This window comes from Sinocyclocheilus anshuiensis, unplaced genomic scaffold (genome assembly GCF_001515605.1).
Source record: "Sinocyclocheilus anshuiensis isolate Anshui unplaced genomic scaffold, SAMN03320099.WGS_v1.1 scaffold446, whole genome shotgun sequence".
Taxonomy (NCBI): Eukaryota; Metazoa; Chordata; class Actinopteri; order Cypriniformes; family Cyprinidae; genus Sinocyclocheilus; species Sinocyclocheilus anshuiensis.
The window spans coordinates 1,316,024-1,338,441 of NW_015544247.1; the positions used below are offsets into that span (position 1 = coordinate 1,316,024).

Genomic DNA, 22,418 nt, shown 5'->3' on the forward strand with positions numbered 1-22,418 from the left:
GGAAAATACGGACATATTTCCAACAAAGTTTGGAGATATTACACCCTCCAAAAAAGTTTGGCATCAACAACAGACTTTTAATGGTTTATGATAGAATTGACTGGCATGAAACTTGTACGACTGTCACCAACTATTTAAAGAAAAAAGTATTCTTATTAAAGGCACAGTGAAAGAAATCTGATTTACAAACTTTGTTTATAGCCTGTGCCACTTAATATGCTCAGTTTGTAAGCTAATTACATTTAATTTAGGTTGCAGTGAAATTAGGCTTTATACAATAATAATGAAAAATCAACTAAATTGCTGAAACTTGTATTTTGATACTAATTATTACACTTCATAACACACAGCAGTTGGGTAATTTTCATTCAAAGCCGGCAACTATGTAAAAACTCTCTAGTGATGTAACTGGTTGCATACGACAAACTTGTTCTTATTTTGCACACAATGACAAAAAAGCAAAAAGGCACAGTGATTAAATACTGGGTGTATTAAGCAAACTAACCGAGGCAACTTTTCATGATTTTTATGCATCTGAAATAAAAGCAGACGGGTTACGATCAGTGAATATCTTTCAGAAATGAAATTGTGATGATATGACAGATGCTCCCGTTTTGAAATAATTAAACTATTCTTTTTGCAAGTATCATGTGACAGTATGCCATTTGCCGTTTTAGTTGTTGCTAGCATATGTGCAGGAGTTTTTCTCTTTTTTTTTGTGATGACTGACAGCTCATCTTTTTTTCCTCTTTGTTCTGTCAGTTTTGTCAACGGTTTAAAAGTTCTAAAACCTCTATTTGATCATTCGACACATAAAGGAGTTGGTTTTTGGAGGCAGTATTTCGTTTCCTTTCTACACTCTGTACAATTCTCTTTCAGTGCCCTATTGTTTTGTCATTCACTGTCCATAGTTGAAATAACGCACCTGACAAGCAATCCAACCGCTTGGACCAAATTAGACATCATTTCTCACAGAGACAAAAAAGCCTGTCTTTCTAGGCTCAAAATGTCCTCTTCATTTGAAGTTTCCGATGATTTGGTCAGTGTGTTTTTAATCCTATGGCCCATGACTAAAGTGTTTCCACACCTAAAAAGCACAAAAGTTTTTGCTTGAAGACTGCTCTCATATAGAAACTGTCTAACAAAGGAAAACATTGTATATATAAAACAGCTTTCTGTCTAAAATGCTTTCTGCATTAACCTCCTATCATTGTAAACAAACAAAGTTCTTTTATTTATTACTTTCCACAACAATCAGAATGTTGTGGCAGCATTTAAGCAGTAAACAGCTATCAAATCTGCCTCCTAATACTTTAAGTGCAAATATATACAACACATAAGACTCGTTTCGTTCCTGTGACAAACAACATGACTGCACTCAGTTTCATATAGCGTATCTTCTCAAAAGGACAAAGAACTTGGAGGTCATAATGAAGGGTATGTGCAGTGGTTGATTTGAAAAATTAGTAATTGTGCAAGCATCTCTCCAGCCACTGGCTGTTTTAATGAGTAAATATTAACAGTAATGGCATGCAATTTCCCGTGGTGGTGCTCACCTTGCTCTTGGTTATTCACTCTAGTGACACTGGCTTTGTTTAGCTGAGGCTGTGCCTTACATCACCTTGGTAACCATAATCATAAAAGCCCCCCTAAGTGCGAAGGAGAAAATTAGAGTCCAAGCTTAATAAGGGGTCTTATGATAAACCAATGTTCTAAGGGATAAAATGAGAGGACATTTTTTCCTCTCTCTCTCTCTCTCTGCAGATATGAACATCATGTCAATGGTATTGCGAGAAATTCAATAACTGTCCATTAGTGAGATCCAAGGATAGCTCAAATTTGATTGGAAAAAAAATAATAATGATGTCTGTTAATAGTTTTCTCTCCCTCACGCTCTCTCTCTCTGGTTTTAGCCGTTGCAATATACAATATACTCTGTTCCTCTTGTAAATAGTTTTATGCCTAATTTTAATTCAAAAGAAGATGATTTCCTTTATCAATACACCTGCAGAGAAGAAGAGAGTAATTTGGCAGAACCGGGGGGAAATGCTGGTGGTGGGGGATATCGGTGATCACCGTCATACTCGATAAGGTGAGGAAATTAGAGATTTTTTTTTTTTGCATTGGTCCTCTTAGTATGCTGACGTTCTCTGGTGGAGATCTATACGCCAACGCACCAACTAAATTTCAGTGGAAAATGGCATTGGCTCTATTATGTATTTAAAGGTGTTTTAAGGATTTTTTCCTCCCACAAGCCACCTCTGTAAAGCCGAATGAGAGTCTTGTTTTGATATTTTCCAAAGGTCAACAGCCTACCGATACAGAGCCGTGCAATGACAGCAAAGGTTAATTGAAATGAAACAATTATTTTTGGTTACTAAATACCATTGCTGTCAGCGCCCATACATTCTTACTTTAATTGTCTTTCCAACTAGTCTCCAGCTGAAGAGACTCTCATTTGGTGGTGCAGGTGTATGTCCATGTGTGCAGAGCTCCTCTGAAAACCATCACTGTCACCCATGTGATATATTCACAAACTTTATTCTCTCTGTGGCATTAAGAACGAGCCACACAGTGTGAGGCCAACTGCTCGCCAAGAAAGGAAAGAGAGGAGCGAAAGGAGGGAGAGGAGAGCAAAGTTTACCTTCCACTTCAGTAGCTCTGTAAAGAGCTGAAGATGAAAGGTGCTATTTGGTTAGTGGGACAAACTGAACTCTGATTCTACAATGAATAGAGCTCTTCATGGCCCCGCATACAACTCTACACTTGTCTTAATGGGACAATTGTATTTCTCCTATCACATAAAATGTGCAGGTATTGGATATAACTCACACAGAATAAATAGATTTAACCACAAACCATGTAATGTAAAGTTCAGATAATGGTAAGCCTAAGAATTCTAGGTAGAGATGTGCTAAATGCAGCAACGCTAAATTAACTATATTTGGATGTTTTTTATGCTTATATCAGTAACAAACTTCTTTAACCAGTGAGCAGCAATGTAGCACGACCAAACAGTATTAAAGTGCTGTTTTTAAAGTAGTTCACCTCAAAAATGAGCATTTGCTGATAACTGACTCATCCTCAGGCCATCCAAAGTGTAGATGAGTGTTTCTTCATCAGAACAGATTTGAAAAAAATTTTGTAAATCTATCATTAAAATGTTTTAACTTGAAACCACTGCTTCCAGCTAAAATATCAGTCCTCTGCATATTGCTTTCTCCAGTAAAAAAAGATCATCTTACGATTTTTCTAATTATGAATCATCTAATATTCACAGATCAAACACCGTTCACAAGTGAAAACAGTGCAAACAGGTCTAAACAAATATGTCTGTGGATTTTGGTGTTAGAGGACATCAGGGTATGGCTTTTTTTCAGTGTTATTATTGATTATGGACTCGTATTTTGGCCAGAAGTTATGGTTTAAGGTTAAAGCGTATCAATGATGGATTTGTTTCTTACAAATATGCAGGTTTTCACGTCACAAGATGTTAATTGATGGACTGGAGTCGTGTGGATTATTTGTGGATTATTGTGTTTTTATCAGCTGTTTGGACTCCCATTCTGACGGCACCCATTCGCTGCAGAGAGAGGATACAGTGTTGAGAAAGTGATGTGATGCTAAATTTCTCCAGATCAGTTCAGAAACAAAACACAAACTCAACTACTTTGGATGGCCTGAGCAAATCAGCAAATCTTCATTTTTGAGTCAACTATTCCTTTAATGTCCAAGCTGAAGTAATGATCAAACCCGCTCTCCTAAATGGTTTTCTGGGTTTTCGGTTCGTTCTGATAATTTGTGAAAATTATTCATTGATTTGACTCCCTGTACTATATTTCATAACTTGGTTATGTAAATTAGAATGTTTTTCTTTTTTGCTGCATTTAGTGTACTCTTTAGTGTCTATCTGTCTATGCAGGTATATAGAGAGTTTTGCTTTCTATTTACATTAAATTTTTTTCACCACACGTCACAAATACTTTGCCTTCCTGACATCGGTCTTAGCATAAAGACTCTAATTAGAAAGTCACATGAAGTGAGCCACTGTGTTTCCAGCTTTAAGCACTGTCACATGGCTCAAAAATAGCTGCTGTTTGCTCAGTGTGACTGGGGGGAGTTTACCTGTTTTTCAGCATATCAAACACCTTTTCAAACTGCTGCTTTGACAAGTTCCTTGGCTGTCGCCCTGGCTGAAGTGACCGTGGCAGTAGCTGTGTATACAAACAGGATTCTTCGGTTAGTAAATATTTGTCTCACTGCATATTTAAATTTGAGACTCAGATTCTAGAAGACTATAAAACAAGTTTTTTTTGTTTTTTTTTTAGGTAAGAATACTAGTTGCTGCTAGGATACTAAGAATATGTACATGAATGTGAACACACGCTTAATTGTATGACATGCTTATGTACTCTACAAACATCTCTATATGTCCTTACCTGGGTCTGTAACACCCTTAAACCTGAAGCAAATCCTACCTGACAATTCATATAATATCTGGCATCAAACAACATGTGACATGTCATGCATTTACTGCCTGTTTACAAATATACCAATGGCTAAGGTTGCCTTGCTCAGTGTTGTTTACACCAGAGATCCAACAGTATTAATCTCTGCTCACTGAAAGGAATCTGAACAGACAGCTTGCATGGAAGAAAGCATAAACAAACCTACAGTGGCCTCATGCTTTTACAATAAGTCCTGAGGACAAGAGCTGTCAGACACTATCTGCTGACCCAGTCCTCGGCTTTGAGACCTATGTGCCAAAATCACTAGGTATTTGTATGTTTTATGACCAAAAACATACTTGTGTTTAAAACTGATTTATTTTTATTTATTTTTTTTTTGTAGCCATTACTCCAGTCTTCAGTGTGACATGATCCTTCAGAAATAATTTTAATATGCTGATTTGGTGCTTAAGAAACATTTCTTATTATCCATGTTGAAAACAGCTGTGCTGCTTAATATTTGTGTGTAAACCATACACAAACCAACAAATAATATTTAATTGAAATCTTTTGTAACATTATGAGTATGTTTGCTGTCACTTTTAATCAGTGCAAAATATTAATCCCCCACCCCCCCCAAAAAGGAAAAAAATTCAACAATTCAACTCAAATCATTCGCTAAAGTACTATTTAAATGATCGTAAAAAAATTCTACTTTGTGAACCCTGGTAGCGCTTTAGTTGCTTTTCCTCAAATCTAACAGCACAAAAGAAACAAACAGCATGAAATTTCAGGACTCTCATAAACTATGTAGACATGTGAAATGATTGCGACTGGTTAACTGCCATTTTCAATATTTCACTGTCTCTTTGTCTTTGGGGTTTTAGCCAATCAGGAACAATCATAGCTCATCAATGTAGTGCTTCAGAGAGACTGACCAGTGATTACACTCTTACAAGACAAGTGTGTGTGCTGTGCATAAGTGTGTGTGTAAGATGTGATGCTTGTGTGTCTGTGAGAGGTTGGGGCCCACATGGGGGCTCAACTAACTTTTTAAAATTCTTGTCAACCACTTCTTTTTTTTCTTAATTCGGAAATGTCTATATCATTTCATATAAACATGTCCAGCATATAAATAAGACTAAATAGGAGAATTAAACATTTTATGCTATTTTCTCTTCTTCTCACTGTATTGATATTTTGAGCATGATCCACATTTGGTGCATTCTTCATAATTAAACTTGTTGCATATTACTTTTTTTTATCAGTTCCTCATTTGACCTAATCTCTTTTTTTCTGTAGGCAGCAACTACATACCCATTCTTGTGAATGGTTTGGATCTGTAAGCTAGCCACAATCCAAACATAAAATAAGTATAAAATCAATCCGCCCCTCTTAGCACCTTAGCTAAAATAAACAGTCCTGGGAGAATAGCTGAAACATATCCGCAGTCACTGAAGCACAGAATTAGGTGTGCACAAGCAACAGTAACAAGCCAGAAAGGTTTATTTTGAAGGTGAAGCCTACTTATTCCTTCTCAGCTCCATTATCACATATGAATATTGTCCCTAAGTTCAGTGAAAAACATAACTGAGCCAAATACAAAAGCCTCCACCTAACATACATGTGTCATTTTAGTCTTTAGTAGTTTAAACCATTCCTGCTCACACCAGGGTTATGTGACAATTTCAATCAAAATTTCTATTTAATCCCTGAATTTAAATAGTAATGTATGCAACAAAAAAGATGCAGAATTACAATTCAAATTTAAAAGCAAGGAAGTAGAATTAAAATGAACTATAATTCTAAATAAACTTTAAATGTTAGTTTGACACATCCAGTAAAAAGTTTTAAAAGCCTTGAAGTTGAAAGGCTTATAGGCCTTACAGACAGAATGACAATATAGATAGATAGATAGATAGATAGATAGATAGATAGAACAACACTGAGGTGTCAAAGCGGCACTCGTCGTTTCTCTTTTAACCGTTCGACCGACTGCTACATGGCCTTTTGCAGTTATTTGTGTTTGTGTTTCACACCTTTCTGTAACTGCATTTTGGAACAAACAGGTATTTACAGTTCATATTAACCCAACGTGCACCACAGTGTTTGTACCCTGGGAAAGGCCCATCTCCCCGAGGGCTTGCTAGGCCAATCTGGTGGTGTTGTTTCTAACCCTGGGAATCCTTGTCCACATTGTGCACACAGTGAGAAAGGTAATCCGGATGGATGGTCTCCATGAATCACCGCCACATTAAGAGTTTCAGCCCTCTCATTATCCTGCACCACATTTCCCCCAGGGGGCCGGTACTGTGCCTGAGCCTCACCACATACAGCCGCTCATTACCAATCTGCCAACCGAGGCCCGGCTCGGCCAGAGTCCCTGGTCTTGCACAGGTAAGGGGCCTGGTTCCTTTCTCCACCTCCATACAACATCCACAGACACAAGGGTGAACAGAAACAGCATGCCTTTCAAAGGCGCTGCAGGTGTCACCATCCCAGAATCCACCAGCAGAACCCCTCCCCTCACATTTGCTGTCAAGAAACACAGAGGCTGATGGGAGAGCCTGAAATAATGGTGCGGTAAGTGTTTGACTCTCTCATATGTATTCCCTCATGAGAATTTATATTCCCACAATTTTGAGATACTGATATTGGTGGGAGAGTTTGGGTTAAACGCCACTCTACCAATTAGGCTTTTTTTTTCCCAAGGATGTTTCCCAAGGCAAGGATGACAGTCATAGCATAGCCAAATGTAATGTCTTTTAAAAAGCCTCTTCCTGCAAAAAGGAAGCATATTTGCTTTTTAATTTGTGCCTAACGTTCCACAGTGTTTTTTGGAGTTTGTATTCAAATATAGTAACAAAGTTTGAAACTAGCCTCAACTGTAATTAAGGAGCAGAAACGAAACATTTTATTTATTTATTTATTTTAGGAATTAGCAAATGGTTCACTAGGTAATTTTGCTCAAATCAGTGGCAGATGGCAGGAGGGCTGCAGGACCTGCTTGTTTTTGCTTTTTATTAGCTTTACTTGGAATGTACACTTCCTCTTATTACTGGCTAAAGGCTAAAATACAGATGTGTCTTATCAAACTATACTGAGATTTCTGCCTTTTTTGATAAAGTAGACATATATTCACAAGAAGAGGAAGCTGGCAATAACGATTATGTGTGATTATGTTATAAACACTTCTATAGTTATAGTATGTGTTCATTATAAACAATGCAAACAGAATATCAAGAATCAGATTAGGTGATCAGTCCACACCCCAAATCCCAAATAAACAGTGGATGTTGTACAATATAAAAACATTTAAAGCAAAGACATAAATTCAACCTCCACTTGTAAAAACAGTACTTATATAGGCTTTATATTCTGTGTTCCCCACAGATTCAGCAGAGATGCATTTGAGATGCTTGGGAGTCATGTTTGTTTCCAAACACATGGCATTGTTCGGGTGAAATTCGATATCGGAGTGCCAGCTGAGTAAATGCGTGGGTTTTGCAGCTGCCGCTAATCCAATGTCTTCTGTTCCAAAGCTGAGTTTACCTGCACGGTCACCACTCATTGTCTTCAGCAGCCTCTACTCATACTTTATCACGTCACCTGACAAGAAGGCATGCTTGACTTTCCTAGGCCCTCACTGATCCAATCCAACACTCCCTTGAGTGCAGTTTATAAAGTTAATTTAAGCTCCCTCACTTACGTCTGCTCTGCACCGGACAGAAGACAACATTTAAGATAAATTAAATATTCAGGACTAAAGCTACATGATTAGGCATTAAAAAGGTAAAAAAAAAAAAAAAAGGCCTGAATTTTTTCACATTTTTTCAATCAATTAAAATAAATAAATAAATACCTTTCGTAGTGTATCACAGTTTCCACAAAAATATGAGGCAGCATTTTTTAAACACTGATAACAATAAATATTTCTTGAGCACCAAATCAGCATATTAGCATAATTTCTGAAGGATCATGTGACACTGAAAACTGGAGTAATGGCTGCTGAAATTTCTGCTTTGCCACCACAGGAATAAAGCACTTTTTTAAATATAGTAAAACAAAGAACATTTTAAATTTGATTAATAATTGACAATAGTTCTATTTTTACTTATCTTAATATCTTAAGTATTCCAAACTGGACAATAGTGTACAGTATATATATTATATATTGTATATACAACAAAAACATGGGATTTGTATCTCTAATGCCATTCTAAATCCTTTTAAATTTGTGGAAAGCACTACACGTATGGATTGAGGATTTTGCTCACATCAGCCAAACCTCTCTAAGAGAAGGATAACTCCGAGTTAGCTCATGACAATCTCTCATCGGGTTATTATCCCATTAATTTCCGCGAATAAGCCATCTGATGAAGAAGCCATGCTACTGTTAAACACTCACTTCTCAGGGTCTAGTGGTCTCAGGGGATCTGACCTCCACAGAGTGGACTGTTGATGTGTTTGAGCCTGCTGCTTACATGTTACATGAATTTCACGCTTTCTTAAGCTTATATATAACAAGTAATTTTGATGTTGAAGAGTTCATGAACAGCTTTAAATCCAATGACCTAAAAATATACAATGTGAATTTTCATAGAGAATGTGAAACCACATTCTTACAAATTTACCTTTAATGTGCACAATTAAGCAGGATGCATGACATTTCTTTTTCTAAATTTAGCCTAATATAAAATTCTTTCTACATTGTTATATTTCATGCTATCTTTAAAATCTGCTAACTATGCTAATATTAACATAAAATACTGCTGAAGGCATGCTTTTTCCCCATCCATTTACTATGAGAGCAATGCACAGAGTGGCAAGAGTTAATTCTGTCAAATAGCATCACGTTAGCAGCGATAAACATGGATCGGGGCAAAACAAGTATCTTAATGCCATGACTGACAGATGGCTGTCAAATCAGATGAGAGTGATAAGTGCCTTGCCGTTTTGAAAAAAACAACAACTTCCTCTTCATGACCCTCTGACCCTTGACCTCTAACCTGACTCTTGTTCTGTTTTCTTAGCTCACAGAGGGGATTCTCCACAGGTGCAGGACCAAGAGGTCACAGAGTGTGTAGCAAGTGACCACCAATTGATGCCCCTCCCAAACAAGCAGAGAGCAACAAGGATCTGACCCATGGGCTTTGTCCCTGCTCTGTGTCATTGTGAGAAAGCAAGATGATGATATTGAATGACTACGAGGAGGAAACAGCATATTTCGAGCCCAAGCAAACAAGCATCACCCTAAAGCCAAAGGGGAAAGCATAAGAACCTATTTAAAGAAATAAACAAACACAATTCTACTGCGATTCAGTGTCGAAGATAATTACTGCCCATAATGTGAAGAATAATTTAATTTCAAATGTTAGCTTCTCAGTTAATGTGCTTTTAATTTTACTGCACTCATTACACTCTTCCATTGTCTGTGCAGCCTATATACTAATTCATACATTCTCTTACTCTCACTCACTTGCACATTCGATCAAGCATGCATGTTCACACAGTCAAGTCGAGGCATTTAGACACGTTGCGTTCAGATTCCTCGTCAAAACTGCCAACGCGTCCCTATATTATATGGGTCTGTTTTATACTACAGCATGTATCTGAAAAGATAAAAACGTAAGCGTTTCCCTCCGCATTTCAAGCAAAAATAGGCCGTTAATCCCTCCCTGTGGCTCGACAGGTACACAAACATAAAAACTAACAGGTAGCTTGGCAACTTGGAGGTCGATAGCCTAGTAATAGTGCAGCTCCTTGTTCTGACAAGTCAGTAATTAATTCTCAGGGTTAGGTGATTTCTTCACGACTTTGGATTGGTAACACATGCGTAATGCCAAATTGGATGATTGGATTTATTTAAAGCTGTTGTCGGTAGAGTTTGGCCAGATCGGTAGGTGGGTTTTGGGAAAACTTGGTTTTGTACATTCAACGCGTCCCTATATTAAATGGGTCTGTTTTATACTACAGCATGTATCTGAAAAGATAAAAACGTAAGCGTTTCCCTCCGCATTTCAAGCAAAACTAGGCCGTTAATCCCTCCCTGTGGCTCGACAGGTACACAAACATAAAAACTAACAGGTAGCTTGGCAACTTGGAGGTCGATAGCCTAGTAATAGTGCAGCTCCTTGTTCTGACAAGTCAGTAATTAATTCTCAGGGTTAGGTGATTTCTTCACGACTTTGGATTGGTAACACATGCGTAATGCCAAATTGGATGATTGGATTTATTTAAAGCTGTTGTCGGTAGAGTTTGGCCAGATCGGTAGGTGGGTTTTGGGAAAACTTGGTTTTGTACATTATTTGTCAGTGCTCAATCAAGGCGTCGCTTAACTGCTCAAGTGGTGATTTCAAAGGCTCCGTCCCCCTTCGGTGAGACAAATGAACGAGTGCATGTTAAAACAGGCATGTTCGAGCCATTTAAGAAGTGTGAGCCACACTTCAACCATATCAAAGCAAATAACAACAATTATTTCTCTCTTTCAAACCCTGGCGGTTATTTGTACTTATAGAGGTGTAATGAATAATAGCATTTTACTAGAGGAGGGGAGGGCTCTTTCTCCCACCGGAGAGAGGAAGAATGAATTAATAGGCATCACACCACTCAGCGCAGTGCGTGGTAGAGGAACAGCATGATTACAGTATGCGATCAAGAAAATTAGTTGTTTCATTTGAGTATATCCCCAGCATGCCGAAGCAACATAACAACTTGCTTTTGTTTACAGAATGCTTCATTATGTAAAGACAAGCTCAAGATTCCAAACACCTGCTACCACCAAATCACATATTCAATTATTGTGCTTGCTTAAGATCATCCAAATATTTTGTCCACTTACCAAGAGCAAAAACAGTACTAAAGTGATTATGGCTGTGGAGTCAAATTTCTGCTCTGAAGCAGCAGGGCTAGGGAATAGCGTGGCAGCAAACCTTTGTGAAATTGACTCGCGTGTTTCTCTAGAGGTCGTCTAGCAGGGTCGGAGGTCGTAACCTGTGGTCATTATTCACCCATAAAGTACTTTGATGAGTAATGCGACACTTTGTCGACAAGGTTTTCAGATAATTGTCCCAACAAAATACAGTGATTGAGTTACTCCCGGAAGGCACAACATTATCATAGAGATATGTTTTTATGATCTGAATTTTAATTTTGCTTGTGTCCATTTCACTGCAGTGCAGCAATGCATTTATGGGCAACTGAGGGAGTTGATGTACAAGTATTCGTCAAGAGTGATAAAAAAATAAACAGCTTTGACTTTTTGTTTGTATAAAGGGACTTCAAGAATGTGCTGGCCATGAGATTTACTTGTAAGACTAATTATAAAAATAAATGAGGAGGTTTTCAGATAATTGTCTCAACTAAATATTGTGATTGACATTTTTTTAAACAATCTGGATTTTAATTGCTTAATTTTGTGCGTGTATTGATTTGACCGCAGTATGCAATGTTTTTATGTGCTATTGAAGAGTTCATATGCATGAATAGTCATCAAGAGTGATAAAAAGAAACAGCATGACATTTCTTGATAGTGACAATAACATTTTTTAACAATCTGGATATTTATGAGCACATGCACAAATAAAATGTGATTTAAAAAAAAAAACAGATTTGACTTGTTATTATAGAGGGAATTCTTTGGTCATCTGTTCTAGCTACAACACCAATTATAAAAATGGAGTGTAGACATGCCGGTAGAATCGGCCATTTGAATGGTTGAGATAAGCAGCCTTTATCTTTTGGAACAAGCACCTTCCTAACTTTCATTCGGAGCTCCATTTAGCATATTGCTGCATATTACGGTATTAACTTTGCTGACTTCATATAGAGTCTGTACTCGGGGGTCTCGCGGAGGCCAGGTCTTTCACTGCGTTATTGTGTGGAGATGGAGGGCACCATCGAGAGATCTGCCAAGGTTGCCTTGTGTGCTTTTTTAACTGACAGGAGTCCTGCGGAAATGGGGTGAGATTGGGGGAAAGGCATTGCAATGGGAACTACACTCAAGATTTGAATTGCCTTCACTCCAATCAGCTTGGTGTAAGTTAAATGAAGTGCCTTTGCCGCTCCCCCTTCATCCCTCTCACTCCCCATCTGCAGAAAGAGCCCATGCAGGAGGCTGACAGCGCTACAATCAGTTTGCCATTCACCGCTGCCCCTATTTTAACTTGTATGTGTGGAAATGGCATTGATTGTTAACTCCGACCTTAGCAATTAGAGCCAAGAGAAATATTTGAAGAGTTTCGAACGGAGCCTCATGAGTGTTTTAAAGACAGATCAGTTAAGCATTAAGGGAAGGGAAACACCGTTTTTGTTTTCGCCCATCTACCGGCATTGTTTCCGTCGAGTTTGGTGGCGAAAACCGGGGGCGTCTCCGAGGCGACGAAAAGCACGTCTCGCTCGCGTCAGCGGGGGGATCGCACGGGAGCCCGAGCGACGGAGTCTGCCATTAAAAGATGTACAAGGAAAATGTACTATTTAAACAAATACTTCCCCTCGATTGCACACACAAACACATGCAAATGCATTGACGCTCACAATGGATAACTTGGGCTCAGTGTAGGAACAGGAGGTGCTGACTGAAGTATTTGTTTAAATGAATCGGCGCTATGAAAAAACAGATGCAACAATTAGGAGCCCCATTGCCGCACACCGGAGACATGACAAGAGTGCATGACAGTGGCTTTCACCCTCACTCCCCCTTGTCTTCGACATGAGTCCTCTAACAATCCCTGTCAGGAACACTCTTTGAGAAGTGCTTGCACCAGACAATGGCTCTTCACCCTTATTTTGTGCTCTAAGTAGTGCTGCAGAATGCTGGAAGGAGCTGAAAACAGGCAGTAATGTGAGAAAGACGGGCAGCCATTGTGGGAAGTGTGAAAACCAGAAGGACCCTTTTCAGAGGCTCGCCTGAAAGTGCTATGAAGACCTTTAGTCCTTTGCTCTCCCTGAATCCCCAATTAGACAAACATTAACATCAATTAAGCCTTTATAGGACACAGGTTCCATATAATTACCTTAATGGGTTGACGCTTTCTTTACCAGCAATTTCTTAAACAAACTTGAGCCTTTGTGAGACGGGCTAAGAAAATTTTCAGCAGGGAGTATTTGCTTTTGTCAGGCTTTCTAAAGAGACAGACGAATTGTTCTATTTAACAACAAACACCTTCAGAGAGGAGCCTCAAGCAGGCCCAGTTCCCACCACATCTGACTCGACCGTTCCAAGCTGATTATCCAGCGGAGACAAAAAAATCTGACCAGCCGGGAGAGCGAGGACACATGCGGTGAGGGGCAGCACACAAAAGGGCCCAGTGAGCCCAGCCCAGCTATGTGAGCAGAGCACCAGAGAAAGAGCCCCTCCACTTGAATTAGCTCTCTATTTAATGTCCCAAAGAGCCAGATCCGCTCCCTGTCTGAGAAACAAAGGGGGACGAATTAGAAAAACAGGATCTCTCTTCATAAAACAAGGCAAATTCGCGCTGGCGAATCGCAAAGGAGGCGCAGTTAATTAAACGCAGACCCCGTTTTGTTCTTCCCCTTCCTGTCCTGCTGCCCATTATCTTCTCTAATCTGTAACGAGGCAGGTTGCGGTGGAGAAAAAAAAAGTGTTACGGCATCAATCATAACCTTTTATTCGTGCTTCAATAGAACTTACATGCCACAAACACGTTTATTGAATTATAAATATGGCCGAGAAGAGAATGCACTCCAGTATACTTAGTATAACCAGAAGTAGCCAAAGAAAAACCCGCTCTGACAAGGGTGCTTGAATTGAGAATTTTGGAACAAATTGCTCACGAATCAGTAGCACAAACAACACTTTAATCACGGATATTTTTATTCTACTGGCCCTGTGTGTCCCTAAAGTGTGATGATTTTATATTCAGTCACATAATAGCTTGTGCCGCAGTTCTTTACATTCACTTTTGAATGTGGTTTGATATACTGACTGATAAAGTTTTGGCGCTATAAAATACCCACTTTCTGTGACCATTATCAGTGAAAAGAAATATTCACATACAATATATATCACACACACAAACAGGTGTGGTTACATGGTCAAGCACTGATGAGAGTGGTATATATTAGGTGGCAATTGGCCTCTAGAGGGCAATGGTTCCATAGCCCACTCAGTCAGCCAACACCAGGCATCACGTGTCTGCCCCCAGTGTGAAAAGGGCTAAATATGTAAATCATGCTATTTGGCATCTATAATTGGACATACTCTTCAAAATCCTCCCTAAATATGGAAAGCTGTGTAAACCACCACACAGATATTAGCATATATACATTAAATCTACATTAGCATATAGATATTTGAAGCTAGCAAATCATGTCACCTTCATTGAAAATAAACTGTGAGTCTTTATAATAATTGTGACGTGTGTGAAACCTTGCTAATGGGAAGTGATTCATTATATCACCTCCAGTCTTCAAAAAATCACAGTCCAGAGGGTGGTATTGTTATTTGTCTCACACCTTAACAGTTGATGGAGTTGCAGAATGAAACACAAAACTGCTAGCATGGTGAAAAATTCAAAGCTAGCTTCTTCAGAGGTGAAATTTGATTAATGGCATTTAATAACCCTTTTTAATGAAGTATGTTTATTTTATTTTATTACTTTTTTTTTACTAAAAATAAATGTTTCCAACCTAGTCTCTGTAAACTATTCTAAAAAATTAACATGACAAAATGAAGCCAAATATTCACACTTGGAATATTTTTGCCATCAGTTTTGTTGAAACTACACATATCAGGCTTTGTCTGTGATACTAGGCTTTGTCTGTTTGTTCTGAGATCTAACACGAGTTTGGACACAATCTGAGGAACATTCAACAGACAATTATGTCTCAATGCAATTGCGTTGCTGTGACTATGAGAATTTCTTAATTCAAAACAAAAGCTTTCCAGCCAAAATCGTGATGCTGGCAGCCAATAAAAAAATGAAAATATTTTGAAATGTAAAATAAGACAGAGCTACTGATGTGAAAAACAATAATTACACAAAATTGTCTTATTAGAAAAAAGAACTTTAATATATCACATATTAATCTGCCACTGTTGGCATATCAAGCAATGGTAATTTTAAAATCTTAAATAGCTCTCTATGAGAAATAAGTTCTCTATGGATACATTTGAATCTGCAAATTAATGAAGCTTTAAAGAAGTAATATATATATATATATATATATATATATTTATATGCTATTTTTACTCTCAATTAAAAAATATTTCTAGATTCTGCTGCTGCTCTGTAGATTTGTGCAAATACGAGACAAATTTGCATCAGGTTTTAAAAACATTTTTATGTCTTAGTTTTGCTCTTTTGTCTTGGTTATTACTTTTACCTAAGACTTTCTATGTGTAAAGTCAAATCATTGATGATGGACACACAGCGATACAGTCTTTGTATTTAAAGCAACAAATGTCACAACAATTGAAACTCGGTTTTCCTTTGTGACTGTATGAATCCTTCAACCCATAGGAGTTAATTTCCCTTGGACTAATCAGTTATTGTCGGCTCTTTCTTTTTTTTTTTTGAGAAATATCATTCACATTCTGTCAAAATCACATAGCAATTAATGTATATTTAGATTACATTAACAACCAGAAAGTGGTAAAGCTCATAGTACTGGGCTAGGTGAATTGACATTTCAATTGGAAATCCCAGCATGATCAGTCTAATGTCTGACAAAAAAGAAAAAAAAAATATTACGACTCTTTGTTGAAACTCTATGTTTTCTAATAACCTCCAATCAATTGGAAATTGATTGCTTAATAACCATTTATTCAATCGCATATTAAATAACATTTTTAGAACTGTAAAATAAGGTCCTAATAATTACCCACTGCCATATTCTCTCAACTAATCTGTGTGAATTTATGCCTTAATTCAATATTCCCTTTTGTTCTAACCAGTAAAATGAGGACTAAAATGGATGTGGTTATTAGCTTTGGCTCCTGCTGTAAGCATTTATTACTGAAATCATTTTATCTAGCGAATAATCAGCCACTGAAATAGCTTTATCTAATGGATTTGTCTGGTTATATGAGTTCTTCAGCTTTTGCGTGTGCCACCCTCAAACTCTCCCCAACAGAAAAGAGTCCTGCTTAAGCCCTGAGACTTGCTCTAAATCACAGCTTGTCCAATCAAACCTGCTCTGTGCAGCCTGCAGTATTACATTTCCAACACCGTTAGTCTAATGAATAAATACACATGCACTTAGATTACAAACACACTTTCATTCATGTTAAAATCTCCCGGACAATATTCATTTGCAGCCCATCTCCTTCCCGGTCGGATACACGGAGTGATAATAGCCGCCACCTTTAAAAGTCATGCTCCAAGGCTTAATCTTTACAAGCAGTAAGTGGCAACATGTCCTACAAATGCGCCGAGGTGATTTTTATCTAGGAGAAGAATGCCACTTGTGTTCAGGTGGTAACGTAGTTACAGAGACTGGAATTACATGGTGAAACAATCCTCAGCTCTGTGTCTGTGCTTCTCCACTCACCACAGTGGCAAAGCCTGTCACTGGAGCCATTTAATCAATGCGTTTTAAATACATCCAAATGTTTAATGATTATAATGACTACATGCTACATCATAGCAATAGTGCACCATTCATCACATATACTATTCCTATTTCTATGAACTTGATGTCTTTTTTTCTTTTATTTAAAGGGATAGTTTACCAAAAAATGAAAATTCTGCAAAAATGTTTCTTTCTTCTGTGGAACACGAAAGAAATGTTGTCGACAGAATATTTTGTTTCTGGGTAAACTATCAGTTAAATATTTCCAAATCTGTATCATTTTTTATAAAAACAAATTAGCATTCCTAGAAATGCATGCGATATTATTTAGCGTCTATGTAGTGATATACAACGGTGCAGATAATTTCTTTTCCTTCTACTTGGGAAAGCGTACAGATGCCGCTATCTAAAATAAATGTTTCAGTGTTCTTCCCATCAAGTGGATGATTGATGTTGCCTCATTTCTGTTGGTGACCGAGTTAATACGCAACATAAATAAAGCTTGAAAACAGCTCCAGTCCGCATTTGCTCAACTAAATAAACACATCAGCACAATTTGTCAAGTCTTCAAATAGTCATCGTGGTCGACTTGCCAAAAAGGGCTGGAAGCGCGGGGCCTTTTTTTTGCCGAGTATCGGGCGTGCTTCTTTAGGAAGTGTTCAAACATGGCACCTCTCTATCTCCATTCACACCCTCTCCTCCTCATCACCTGAACTGTCTGATGCCTGTCAATCTGGAGCCGTGGGAGGATATGAAAGACGGCTTTGAGTTGTGGTGGCGTTGATGGGGAAGGGATGGAGAATAGCACACCAGTGGTGCCAGCAAGAGAAATGGTGCGGATTCTTCATTTCTCCCCATCAGCACCCAGGGCACTGTGAGGCTCTTTTAAAAGAGCAGATTGACTCCCTCTGCCCCCCTCTTGAATGAAACCCCAACCCCGAGCAGATGTCAGAGATGGGAGCCAGAGACGGGCCGTTGAGCCGGCCACGAGGTGTGAGTCTTTGTGACAGGTCCGCTGCTAAAGGACCAGACACAGCGGGGTTTTTAGCACATCCACTGGATATCTGAAGTCCCTCAGAAATGGATGGAAGGGCCATCGGGGGGTGGGAGCGGGGGGTGTTTCATTGTGAGAACCCCACTGGCTTCATTTAGCCAATGTTTACAGATGTATCCTGGGCCGCAGGAGAGCAGTTCAGCATCATGTCAAAACTACGATCGGTTTTCAGAATTGGCACTGCTGCGATGGAGGAACAGAGAGTCGCTCGGAGGTTAAGAAAATGATCCGTTTCCAAACGGATGAAGGCTAACCCAAATGACTGATGCTTAATGCGTATAATCCTGCAAATAAACAAACCTCGGCGAGCGTCCCCTTCTGCGCAGCAGCCTTGCGCTTCTTCGAGTCCTCCAGCCTTGCCAAAACGTCTCACGTATCCCTAAGAAAATAAAGAATTCGTTAAATTAGTCGCTGTGTTGACCACAACCGAAGCCCTTAATGCGAGCATGTGTGTCTCCCCAGAGCTGGTGGGCGACTTACGAGCAGAAAACATTTCAACATGGCACTCCATTTTACCAACTGATGGCAGGAACAGAATGTCTGTTATCATTTATGTATTCACGGTTGATTCTGTGAATGTAAGGGCTGAGAGCAAACGTTACGCTGCGCAGTGGCTGTGTGTACTAACCGAGTGGGATACTGATGATCAGAGTTTACTAATCACTCGAGGTGATGGGATTCGGAATTATTTCACTCTATCTGGAGTTCAACAACAGCAGATTTCGCATGCTAGTATTACTATCTTTACGGAGCAGTATGGATCGTTGTGAATGTGTGCGTGTGTGTTTGTGTGTCTCGGTGTGTGTGTGTGTTCCTTGTGGAATAATGTACCCCCTGAGGTGCTCTATCTCAGACAATACCTATCCATATCCCTTTTCTGGCGCATGTAGAGGCCCAGATGGTTTAGTATTCACTTCTCTGCCAAGCAGATGGACCTGCAATGTACTTCAATGGTCTCAATTATATATGCACACAACTACCGAGAAGGAAACCAGAAGCAGAGAAGTTTAGGACCATGATTTCGCATATTGGCCACCCACCAAGCTTGGAGGCCTCGGTGATGTCAATGTGTTCGAATGTTATGTGTAATTAATAGAAAAATGTACATCCCACAGGTGCTGCTTTTCTTCATTGAAACGACACAAAAAACATTTGCTACGGTACTTGCCAAAAGATACATTTCGTAAATTTAAAGAATGAGTATTTTTTTTAATAACCGAGGAATAGGGCTAGCAACCACAACAAACAAAAAAAAAAAAAAGAAAGAAAGAAAATCAACAACCAAAGTGTTACTGAGGAAAAAAGAAGGTGAAATTCCCAACCTAATAAAGCTGAAAAGCAGTTAACTCACCAACACAAAAATGCTCTGTGTGGTACTTCACAGCCATTACACTGCAGCATGTACCACATTTTGGACTCGCTTTTGCCTTGTGGACATAATAGAGGGTATCGATGTTGCTGTTATATTTGGTTGTCAGTATCTTCAAGTGCAAACACTGGCCAAACTGATGTAAACACTTTCTGTTTTAATAAAGACTGGTCAGGCCCAGTCTAATTGGCCTCTGTTGATGGACAAACCCCAAACGGAGAAACCTGAGAGACATGGAGAGGATTTTCTTCACTCTTGATTCAGGCACTACGACTAGAGGCTATTTTTCACCATCAGAATGATGAATAATACTAATAATATTTAAAACGGATTTAATAGATTAGGCCATTTTAAATGAATTTTAAAGCCATGTCATTTTGACCAGTTTTATTTCAATAAGGACATGATGAGACCACCGTTTTTTTAATAGTTAGGCCTAAATTGTATTTACATTTTTTTGTATTTCATTTAATTTTAATTTGTATATTGTGTGCAGTTCCTTAGTGGTTGTAACATTTCAATAAGCTTAGTAATGAAACCATGTCATGTTAAAATCACAGGCATAATTCTCCCACATCTACAGCAAGACAAATAAGTGTTAGCATTGCCACTTATTGTTACACTTGTGTAGACATGTCAACGCTTGTTTTCTTCATGCATTGAAATTTCACTGTAAAAACCTGTCAAATGGAACTTTTGAACTGTAACTTGAACTTGTTTTCGGTTAAACAAATTCTCAGATGGGCGTCACTTAGACAACACACAGTTTTCTGCTGAAGCCAGCTGCATTCTACATTGTGTTACCAATAAATACAGTCTATAGAGTTGTCTTAGCTGTCAGCTACTTATAGCTAGTATATACAAATATATAATTCTTTTACATGCTGGAGTTCAGCAAATTCCAAAAGCAGCTTTGGTTCTGGCTTCAGCTGCAAAGTTGACAGGTCAGTGGACTCTCTGCACTAACTTCTTGAAGGCAGGCATCAGACACTGTGTAATTAGATGACTGTCTGTAATTACCACTATGCCATTTCAAATGTCCAGCGTTCCTGCATTATAATCAAAAAGCAACAAACACCCAAAGCCACCTGGAGAGGTCTGTGCACATTTACTAAAAAGGGAAGAACTTCTTCAAATGACAAATAAAATGCTGTCTAGACTTTGACTAGTTATTCTTGTTATTGCTCAGCATGATGGCATGGGAACAAAAAAATTATTGGTTTTATTGGTTCTAAGTTCGAGCAAATCAACTTGATGACAAAAATCTACATAACTATAAATCTACAATCAACCTCTATATTGTCAAATTCTGTATTATTAAATTCTTAAATATTGTAATCGAATTAATTACATTATATGCGAATTAATCTCAGTTAAATAAATATATCAATAAAAACACGCATAGATGATAAAATAAATGAGGAAATGATCTCGTGTGCGCGCTATTTTTTTAATCGTTAGTTCGTTTAACGTTACCCGTTTGGCGTCGCGGTTGCAGATCGAAGTCTAATAAATATTAGACTTATTATTAATATTTATTATAAATATTAGACTATTATTAAAGATGGTAATCGAAATAATTACATGATATGCTGATTATTTAACCGTATTTATCTCTATTAAATACATAGTTTATTTATTTTAGAAAAAAACACACACAAAGGAAGATGATGAAATCAAGGAGGAAATAATCTCGCGTGTGTTATTTTCTTCTAATCTTTAGTTCGTTTACCTGTTTGGCGTCGCTGTTGCAGTTCGGCGTCTCGTGACATTAGAGCCTTGTTTTGAAATGGCGTGTCAACTGTCAAGTCTAAAGCACAGTTTGTAAAGATGCGCATCCAGACTACTATGCTGGGTACAATTTCGCTTTTCAACTGAATATCTTGTACTGTGTGAACAGCAAATTCAATTTGTGCTTCCAGCTTCATTCGCTCTGAAGGTAGGAAAGTTTACTTCCTCATTAGGGAATTTAGATACGGGTCATTGGAAATTATTAAATGTTTCGTTTTTTAAAACAACGTTTTTTTAATTAATTGGTTTATTTGTACATTTTTAACACATCATTTCTAATCGTAAATTATTAAAATGTTTAAAAAAAGCCAGCCCTGCTTTCCATGACGTAATATAGGCTACTGTTTTGCATGTGTATAAAACAAACTTCAAAAAGAAGATAATGCCCAACTACTACTACCAACAACTTCAAAGTTAGTGCCAACTATGCTTTCCACTGTGAATCCTCCCACAATATCTAAATATGGCTGCATAATTAGAAACCATTGTGTAACATAAATAAATACATCTTAAAACTAGATATTAGCTACAAGTTAGAACATCGAGACATTTTTTTCCAACTGCGAGCATAAGCTTTGAATCCAAAAGCAAGCTGAGCCTCAGACATTCGTATGTCTGCATAGCTTGCCTTTATGTCTGCACCCTTTTCACAAGTGCTTTCTGAATGAGCTCCTGTGTCTGATTCCAGCTATGACTTCCTCGTCAAGCGTCTGCTTCAGCACACACATCAGCACCCTGCTGTACCATTGTGGCCTGTATTCTCATTTCCACACTAGGCATTCCATCTACATTTGGGCCATTACAATGGTGGCCCAGCATGTTTTCTCCCCAATTCAGCTTAGCCTCTTCAGACTCTTCCATTCCTGTCCCTACATATTTTCTTTGAAATGACATATCATGTCTAGTTACTTAGAAGTATTTTAAGGAATCATATACCCAGGGATCTGATGTAGGTTTATGAAGAATGGTTCTCAAGATGTTTTAGGTCATTCAGCCAGGATATATGTAATTTGCATTATGACGTAAAGCACTTTGAAAAGTTAGGCTATTTAGTACACATCAAGTTTCATAGACGCCTGAACAGACCATTACACAGACATTTTTTTTTTTTTGAATTTTTACAGAACAGAGATGTAAATATCATAGCTTATCATCAGAACTTGGTTCTGGAGATGGGTTTGAATGGGGCTTCAGGTATTCATGGTCTTAGATAGAGTTGCTG

General features: G+C 38.3%; 1 long non-coding RNA gene across 1 annotated transcript; it reads right to left on the minus strand.

The window, feature by feature from the left end:
- Nucleotides 1–1,013: 1,013 nt before the first annotated feature.
- On the minus strand, nt 1,014–21,212 carry LOC107697684 (uncharacterized). Its single transcript, XR_001635233.1, has 4 exons — nt 21,138–21,212; nt 18,337–18,415; nt 4,126–4,214; nt 1,014–1,087 (listed from the first exon to the last, which is right to left on the minus strand). It is a non-coding gene; the product is annotated as an uncharacterized LOC107697684 (long non-coding RNA).
- Between the last annotated feature and the right edge of the window lie 1,206 nt (nt 21,213–22,418).